General features: G+C 36.6%; 1 pseudogene; it reads left to right on the top strand.

The window, feature by feature from the left end:
* Window positions 1–1,099: 1,099 nt before the first annotated feature.
* Window positions 1,100–1,199, top strand: LOC127077242 (uncharacterized; annotated as a pseudogene).
* Window positions 1,200–9,832: the final 8,633 nt, after the last annotated feature.

Genomic DNA, 9,832 nt, shown 5'->3' with positions numbered 1-9,832 from the left:
CGTAATAGCTTCGGTAAACGGAATTGTAACGTTTAATTGTTTAAGGAGATCAACAAATTTTCTAAATTGGCCTACATCTTTGGTTTTAACAAGCCTTTGAGGGTAAGGTATGGGTGGTTTGTAAGGTGGTGGAGGTACATAAGGTTCCTTCTTTTCTAGGGTTTCCTTATTACTCTCTTCCTTTTCCTTAGGTTCACTTTCCTCAGTAGATTTCTTAAGGTTTTGGTTTTCTATCCTTGGGTCAGACGGTCCTTCCACTTCCGTTCCACTTCTCAATATAATTGCATGAGCTTGGCTTCTCGGATTGGGTTGGGGCTGTCCAGGGAATGTACCAGTTGGTGCAGCAGTAGGTGCTTGTTGTTGAGCTACTTGAGATATTTGCGTTTCCAGCATTTTGTTATGGGTAGCCAGGGCATCTACTTTGCTTGCTAGTTGTTTAAGTTGTTCGCCAGTGTGTATGTTCTGGTTTAAGAAATCTTTATTGGTTTGTTGTTGGGAAGCTATAAAGTTTTCCATCATGATTTCCAAGTTGGATTTTCTAGGGGTGTTATTGTTAGGATTCGGTTTCTGATATCCCGGAGGTATAGATGGGGCTTGACTTGGAGACTGTCCAGGTGCGTATAAAGCATTATTACTCTTATATGAGAAGTTTGGATGGTTCTTCCAATTTGGGTTATAGGTATTCGAATAGGGGCTTCCTTGAGCATAGTTTACTTGCTCTGCTTGGATTCCAGTCAAGAGTTGACATTCCGCAGGAGTGTGGCCTTGGATTCCACAGACCTCGCAATTCTGAGTTATAGCAACCACGGCGGCTGGAGGTGATACGTTTAAACTTTCAATTTTCTGGACCAAAGCATCCACTTTTGCATTGACGTGATCAAGGTTACTTATCTCGTACATGCCAGTTTTCGGTTGAGGTTTTTCCACCGTTGTTCGTTCGGTTCCCCACTGATAGTGGTTTTGGGCCATGCTCTCGATAAGCTGGTAAGCATCAGCGTAAGGTTTGTTCATTAGTGCACCACCTGCAGCGGCGTCTATTGTTAACCTTGTATTGTATAAGAGGCCATTATAAAATGTGTGAATTACTAACCAGTCTTCCAAACCATGGTGTGGGCAAAGTCTCATCATGTCTTTGTATCTTTCCCATGCTTCGAAAAGAGACTCGTTGTCTTTCTGTTTAAATCCGTTTATCTGGGCTCTTAACATAGCTGTTTTGCTTGGCGGAAAATATCGGGCAAGAAAAACTTTCTTCAACTCGTTCCATGTGGTGACTGAGTTGGAAGGAAGAGATTGAAGCCATCTTCTAGCGCTATCTCTTAATGAGAAAGGAAAAAGACGAAGTCGAATTGCCTCTGAAGTGACACCATTAGCTTTAACAGTATCAGCGTATTGGACAAATACGGATAAATGAAGGTTTGGATCTTCGGTAAGATTTCCAGAGAATTGGTTCTGTTGCACAGCCTGCAACAACGAAGGTTTAAGTTCAAAGTTGTTTGCTTCGATTGCGGGCGGAGCAATACTTGAATGCGGTTCATCTTGCGATGGAGCGGCGTAATCTCTAAGAGCACGAGCTGGTTCTGCCATCTCGGTTAAAGAAGGAAAATCTTTGAGATCAGGAAGGTCTATAGGAGGGAGATTGTTTTCAGCACGATATTCCCGAATTCGTCGTAAGACTCGGAGATATAGTTCGATATCGTTGATTCGTAAATAGAGCGGTTCGCCTTGAGAGCGAGTGCGTGGCATACAAATCAACGAAAGAAAGAAAATAGAAGGAAAAGAAACCTTAGTCTCTACAGCGTAACAGAAGAGTTACGATATCGATTGAATAAAGGTCCCCGGCAACGGCGCCAAAAACTTGATCGCTCAACTGGGTGAGTCGAGAATGGGATACAAACTGCAAGTGCACAGTTCTATCGCGTAGTTTTAAAAGATATCGATCCCACAGGGACTTATGAATCGATATACCGTTATCTAAGGTTACTACGTAAATCTAAGGTGAAAATGTTTGATTGTTTGGGAAAAAACTAAGAGCTAAACTAATATCTAGATTAAATATTAATAAAACGGATATCGGTATGTAGTTCGTCAAAACTAGGGAATCAAGTCTTTGTCGGTTTCTTGATTTTAAAATGAATCGTTTCGGTTAACTTTATTGGTTAAAGGTCCTATCTCAAACTCTCGCTCTGTTGAATAAACCATGATTTTATATTAATGTTGCTGTCACTTATAATTAAGTCAAAAACCATATTTTGAAAGCAATAAAGTTGCAGAAACTCTTTTTAAGAAAATACTGACCGTTTTAAACACCCTTATCTCAAACTCTCGCTCTGTTGACTTAGGTTATATAATTAAATCCAAATGCTTAACTCTCGTCCTCACATTCAATCTTTAAAAATACTTTTTGGAAAAGGTCAGAATTTAATTAACTCTAAAACTTGCTCTCGCCCTGATCTAGAATTAATGCCTAACTTACACTGTCCAGTTAAAATCTCAAACTCTCGCTCTATTGATTTTAACTTCTTTATGTCTTTTACTTTTGTAAAAAATCTTGTTATTAAACCTGTAAGTTGAGACCGTAAAAAGATTGATTTTGATTTTAAGTTTAGATAGACCGACTCAGTCTTGATCCCTTATTCTGCTTACTTTACATACCGATACCTAGGCAAATTAGCCAGACATGCTAAATAAATAAGAATTTATATCATGCATAAACAGACTCATTCCAGGAAGATAATATAGATAAATAATAAAACAAAATATTAAATAATGATTAAAGAACCTGAATGCATAATACAATAGTCTTGAACACTCCACCACAAGCCGGTAGGATTTGTTCTTGGATTCTTCAATTAAACAGTAAATTAAATCAAGGAAATAAAACTGGAATATAACGTAAGGTTAAATCCAGTATAAAGTTGCACAATAGTTTCCGGTGTAGAAACTACTATGCGAAAAATATCTAAAAGCTAAAACGGGAAAGGTAAATTTGCAAGGGAAAAAGAATGTAAAGCTTGCAAAAGAAATAAATAAAATAAACAATGTTAAGTGCTGGAAAAGAAAAAAAAAATAAGCAAAAGCGTGAAAAGAAATTTGGCAGAGCTTCGGCAATATGAGCGTGGAAAAACCGGAGAGGCTTTTAGGTTTTTGAGATGGCTATTTATAATAGTGTTGGTAACTGCTTTCCGTTTCTCCCATTCTTCAACGTGGCTACATGCACGGCGTGGATATAGGAGACCAACTTCTCAACGTTCTTCTTCAAGTCCTTCTGAGGGCGTTACTTGCGCCAAAAAGGTAGTGGAATTGTGTGATGCTCGTCACACTATGTGTGACGTCCGTCACAAGGCTGTTTTGCGTGACGCTCGTCACGCACCCTGTGACGTCCGTCACAGGCACAGCGTTGGTGACTTGTGCGCTTTGGGCTGGGCTTTGGCATTTGGTCCCTTTTCTCTCCTTTTTGCACCTCCTTTTCTTCCATTTTCACTTGTTCTTCAAAATAGACTACCTGCGACAATTAGGAAGAAAATACCACGTAATATCTCATAAAATGCAGTAAACCGAAATAAATAGTCATAGAATTTAATGGAATTAAGTCCTAAAATATGATATAATTTCGTGTTATCAGGAGTGCGAGCTAATTCAAATTTTATGAGCATGTGATATGAGGTTACATTATAGGTCATTTTTTACCTATACCATTGAACAAGTGATTTTTCCAAACTTCAAAAATGCATAACTCTATCATTATAAATCCAAATGACATTAAATTGGTGACCATTTTCAAGGTATTTGAAATAGATACAACTTTGATGAAGATATTTTTCTCATTTGAAGCTCACATAAAAAGTTAAGCAAGGTGGAATATTGAGATATATGGCTTGACACTTAGAAAAAATTTCAACATGTTGAAATTTCAAAACTTCCACCTCAAAATTCTCCATGTTCCAAGATCCAAATGAAAACGTGTTCAACATCAAACTTGTTCCCATTGATCCAAGCTTTCTAAAGAACCCAAGTTCATGCATTTTGGACAAAGATTGATAGGTCTGCACATGGCTTTAACAGGGCTGCATAATTTGAAAGAATCAAACTTCAAAACTTCAGTTCACTTTGCCTTTCCAATCAAGCTTTCATTCAGACTTCATTTGGAATCATTTTGGACCTTTTTGCATTGCATCATGGGCCTGCACATGCCCATGCACTCGTGCCATCAACATTGCTAAAATTGGACAAAATTTGAAGTGTGTAAATATCATTCATTCATGCTATAAATACATGACCTCTGGGCTCATTTGAAACACACCTTGTGCGCCAACTTTTCCCCCCATTGAAACCCTCTCATTCTAAAGGAAAAACTGAGAAATTTCGATTTGAAATTTGAGTTTGAATCTCAACTGTTGGAGATTCAAGAACTCCATGATCCAAAGCCTTGCAACCTCTCTAATCATTTCCTGGTAGCTTCTCAAGTGTGATCAGATCGTGTTTGGAGCAAGCAACATCAAGAACTACATAGCATTGAAGGTAATTTTCAGAAACTTCATCTCTTTGATCCTCACTCAATTCTCTTGGATCTTTGGTTGTCTGAAGTCCTACCAATGTAGGCAAGAAGATTGAGTTGCTTAGAGGTCAAATTGAAGCAACTCAGTTGACACACCTCAAAATTCAACTCCTCATATCTTTCTATATATGTGGAGTTGGTTAAAATTGAGGTCAGATTCGTGCTCTACGCCATTTTTTCTTTCAGGTCATGTCCTCATTTTTCATTTATGTGATGGTGATGACAGAACCAGTCCGGTGAGCCTCGCCTGAGAAGGTGACCGGAGGTCCAGCACCGGTGGCGTGCTGGACAGGTTTTGAGCCACATGATCATTCCAAAATGTTTTAATCTCACGTGTCCATTGTGAATACCAAGTGTGTGGATGAGTTGACTAGCATGCATCATGGAATGCGCGTTCTAGGCCACTTGATTTGCCACCTCAGTTAATGAGGGAGATCAAGTGGCTCACGTTTATTCATATTTTCATATTTTTGTTTTATTCCTTTTATTTTCATTAATTCATATTAATTTTAATATTGATCCAAAAAATATGAGAGTTTCACTAAAAAAATTCAAATAATTTCTTCTTTCATATTCTGAATTAAAATTATTTTTTGGATCATTATTAAAAAAATTCATGATTTAATTGATTTTGTGATTATTTTTAATTGTTTAAAAATATTTTTAAGTCTTTAAAAATTCTGAAATTTTTTCTCCAAGGTCCTTTGACCTTGTTTGATCTATGATAAATCTCATGGCCATTACTTTGGTGTTTTTATGAGGTTTTTGGAATTTGACAAACATATTTAATTTAAATGCATTATTTTAGTATTTTTAATTTGAATAAATGCCAAATAATTTTGTTGACCAATTGTGATGACTTATTTGAGTTTGACTCTTGTTGTTGGGCCTTGGTCAAGGTTGATTTGACTTTGTCAAGTTAATATCATTGGATTTACGGGATTGACGGAATGTACATTCCATCTCCCAAAATGAATGGATGATATTAATTTGGTAAACGCCTAGCTTTGACCAATTTGAGTTTTGATCCATTCCCCTCCTTTTTCATCTCACTCCCCTACTTTATGCATCCATTTCATTTGGCCTATAATATCTCAAAGTCCTAAGGCTAGTTGATTGAAAAATCAACATAAGTATGGATGAGATTAGGCCACCTCTTTTGCATGTTTTTTGTGTGTGTGGTATGTTTCATGAGCATAGTCCATTATAATATGTCTCTAACATGCATTAACACCAAAAATTTATTGCTCGACCTCAAATAGTTGTGACTTCTTCATAAGTCCAATTACGATTGCTTAACATAGCGCTAAATTTGTGACACAAAAGGCATAGCATTCTAGTTAGTGAGATTGTAAGTCTCCCCTCTTTCATGGTATTGTGTGGAAACTTGGCATTTTTTCCTTCCTTTGGAAGATGTCTTGGCTCAAGGATCCATGCTTGTGATAAGTGGGTTGAGTGTTCTCCAAAGAATGACTTAAAAAATGAAAAGCAAAAGCAAAACAATACTAACTTCTAACTCATTAACAACTAACTTTTAATTTCAAGACATTTACTTTAATTTCATTTAATTTTAGTCTTTATTCATTTGCCATTATTCATACCATACTAATTGTTTATGTTAATGCAATTTTCACTTTGTCCACTTGGACCATATTGTGTGATATATCTTATTTATGTATAATTTGCTTGTTTGTGTGGTCTTTGACCATTAATGTACATAATAACAACAAAAACCCTAAAAAAAATTGTGTGGACTGTTGGCTTGATCTTGGACAAATGGACTTAGAACTTAGGCAACATTCCTATGCTAAAGGACTTGGCCAATGCCAACTTTCTGTGAAACCAAGTGCTTGCAATTTGAAACTTCATCTGATACATCATTCATGATCCCTTTGAGTTCATCTGCAACATGATCATTGTGAAGCTTTTATTTTGAACCAGTGACTTGTGGAATTCATCTGTTACATGGGCTAATTTGAAGAAGATCATGGAGTGGCTAAAGCTTGGATGTGGCTATATTTATTTGATTCCTTTGCTCTTCAAGATAATATAATTGGGCATTTGTGTGTTGCTTGGTTCTAAATGTCCAAGGGAATTCTGGGTTTCTATTGACATTCTTGTCTATTGGATTCCTACCCACTGGTTAGATCTTTTCAACTCTTAACTTTTAATTTTGTGCATAGGATAAGTCTCTTCATCTTCTCCCCATTTCTTTAATTTCAAAATCTCTCCCTCCCTTTTTAAAATCTTCTTTGATTGAACTTATTTTGTTCTAAACTTTGACCACTTTGCAAAAAGATAGAAACTTTGGCCTTATGCCATTGCATTTTCAAACTTCTTTTCTTAAATCAAATTCGTAAATAAACTTAACTATACTTGACTTAAACTTTCAGAAAATCCAAAAAGAACTAACTCATTCAAACCATTTCCAGGCCTTTGTGCCTTTCAAACTTAATTTTTGTTAAAAGCAATGCATCCACTTTGAAATTTGTATAACGAACTACGAGGTTTTGATCCCTCATTTTTATGTTGGTACGTAGGCACAAGTCTGAAGGTCTTGTCAAACACAAAAATATAATTAATGAATTCTTTTCTTATCCCCCCATTCTATTTGTTTGTAAACATCATTTTTATACCAAATACATATGCACAGAAAAAGGGCTCCCTAGGAGTACCTAGGACACTTTGGGTGCTAACACCTTCCCTCTGTGTAACCAACCCCCTTACCTGTAATCTCTGACGTTTTATTAGTTTTGATTTGAAAACTTCTTACTTCTGGGTTTTGTTCGTACTTTTCCCCTTTTCCCTTGGAAACAATAAAAGCGCGGTGGCGACTCTTCTTATTTGATGTCTAGCTTATCCATAGCTTGATGATCATGAATTTACCACTATAGGATCCAAGAGAATTGATGATAATTAAGAGAGAATTAAAGAGAAGAAAAATCTGGAAAAATACCTTCAATGTTGTGCAGAACTTGATCTCTCTTCCTTCAATTCGTGTTTGATCTTGCTCTAGAAGCTTGCAAAAGTGGATTAGGATTGGTACAAGGCTTTGGATCCTGGATTTTTTGAATCTCCCAACACTGAGATTCAAACTCAAATTTCAAGTGAAATTTCTCAGGTTTTCCTTTCAATTGTGAGGGTTTCAAATGTGGGAGGCAAAGCTGGCGCGCAAGGGTCCTTCATTCTGATGCAGTGGACCTCTATTTATATCAATTTCAAGTGATATTTGCACCTTTCAAAATACTTCCAAATTTTGGCAATTGCATGATGCACGCTTGCATGGGCGTGTACAGGCCCATGAAGCAACTCAATTAAGTCCAAATGCAAGTGAAATTGAGTCTGAATGTGGATTGTGATGCAAGGCAAAAGTGTATTGATGTTTGAATATTGATCCTTGCCAATTGATGCAGCCCTGTTCAGACCATACGCAGACCCCTCAAACCTTGTCTAAAATGAATGAATTTGGACTCTTTGGAAAGGTTAGGTCAAGAGGAACAACTCTTATGTTTAACACTTTTCCATTTGAAGCTTGTATCATGATGAATTTGGAGGTGGATGTTTGGAAATTTTAACATGTCAAAAAAATTTCTAAGTGTTAAACCATATGTTCAATTATCCCACCTTGGCTAACTTTTCATGTGAGCTCCAAATGAGAAACGTGTCTTCATCAAAGTTGTACCTATTTCAAAAACCTTCAAAATGGTAACAAATATGACCTCATTTGGATTTGGGATGAATGAGTTATGCATTTTTTGAAGTTGAGGAAAATCACTTGTTCAATGGTATTGGTCCAAAATGACCTATAGCGTATCCTCATATCATATGCTCATAAAAGTTGAATTAGCTCTTCCTCCAAACATAAAAGTTGAAGTAGACACCTTTAATTAGATTGTGAAACTTAGAAATATTTCATCTCATAAAAATTGAGCAAGTTATGGCCTTGGGAAGTTGACTTTCAAATTAGGGTTTAGACAAAATGACCTATAAACTTTCAACATAAAAAATGACTTTCCAAGCAAACCTATCTCTAGACCTCAACATGAAAGTTGTTTGGAATGTAATTTAGAGTAACTTTGTGCTTGGAATCTTTTTCATATGATGAAAATTGTAGGAGATAGGGTCTAGGGAACCCTAGTTTTGACCAGTTGACTTTCTCTGGTCAACTACTATGAACCACCTTGATAACTTGCAATTCTCTTGACTTTTGGGAGTCATGGGAGATCATATATGCATAATATGATGAAATTTTAGATTCCCCTTGAAATATTTGATCAATTGGTGAAAAAGCTTGTTGAAGAAGTTACACAAGATACCCAGATAAACTTGGTTTCCAAGGCAAACCAACTCCAAACTCTTGATGATTTCTTGATAAAAATAATATGTAAAGATCATGGGGACTCATATATGATGCTTAGAGCCATTGCGGAGAATTCCTTGGTTGAGTTCTTAGCAATGAGGGCCTTAAACCCTAGATGTTTACTTGATAGATCAAAGGTGATCAAGTTCCGTACCTACAAAAAGAAATAGACAAATGCAAAGACATATTTTTGGTATTTTGGTTAGTAAATGATAAAATAATAAGTATGATACAATCACATGGTGCTTGGTGATCTCTCCCATAACAACCCCAATGAGTGAATGGTGAGGAGGATGCCAAGGTGTGATCTCAATGCTAATGCATATGATGTGAATAGCATGAGGGATCTTAGGGTCAAAATTGGGATCTTACAACTGTCCCTACTTAAGGACATTCTAACTGAGGAGGAGAAGGTTAAAATCTTCGAATCGACATAGTAGAATGGGCTTAAATAACAACATATAGAAAAAAAATTGGTCCCTAAGAGACCTCATGATGCATATGATATGAATGTAAAGATAAATCTCTATGGGGAAATATTGCCACAAAGTAAAAGAAGTCAGAGAGACCGAAAGTCCGCAGGAGTGTAATGTATTCTATATGGAAAAACTCACTAGGGAGACAGAGACTCTAGGGGGATAAAAAGTTATGTGTATGCTAGGCTACGACTTAAAAACTAATGTGGGACTAGAGGAATTCCATGAAAATGGAAAGACTCAGTCGGGAAACAAAAGCAATGTCTGCAGGGGAACAGGTAGATCAGAGTAAAACTGAATTACTCGAACCATGCAGGAAAAACGATTTCACTAAGGAAATACGCACTCAACTCAACTGAGGAAGGAATGAACTTCATCACAGTAGGAGAAAAAATATATTATCCACTGCTTGCTAGGGATAATAAAAATCTATCAGAGAGG

Source organism: Lathyrus oleraceus, chromosome 4, assembly GCF_024323335.1.
Source record: "Lathyrus oleraceus cultivar Zhongwan6 chromosome 4, CAAS_Psat_ZW6_1.0, whole genome shotgun sequence".
Lineage (NCBI taxonomy): Eukaryota > Viridiplantae > Streptophyta > Magnoliopsida > Fabales > Fabaceae > Lathyrus > Lathyrus oleraceus.
The sequence above is the reverse complement of the archived record's forward strand: the minus strand, read 5'-3'. Positions and strand labels throughout refer to the sequence as shown.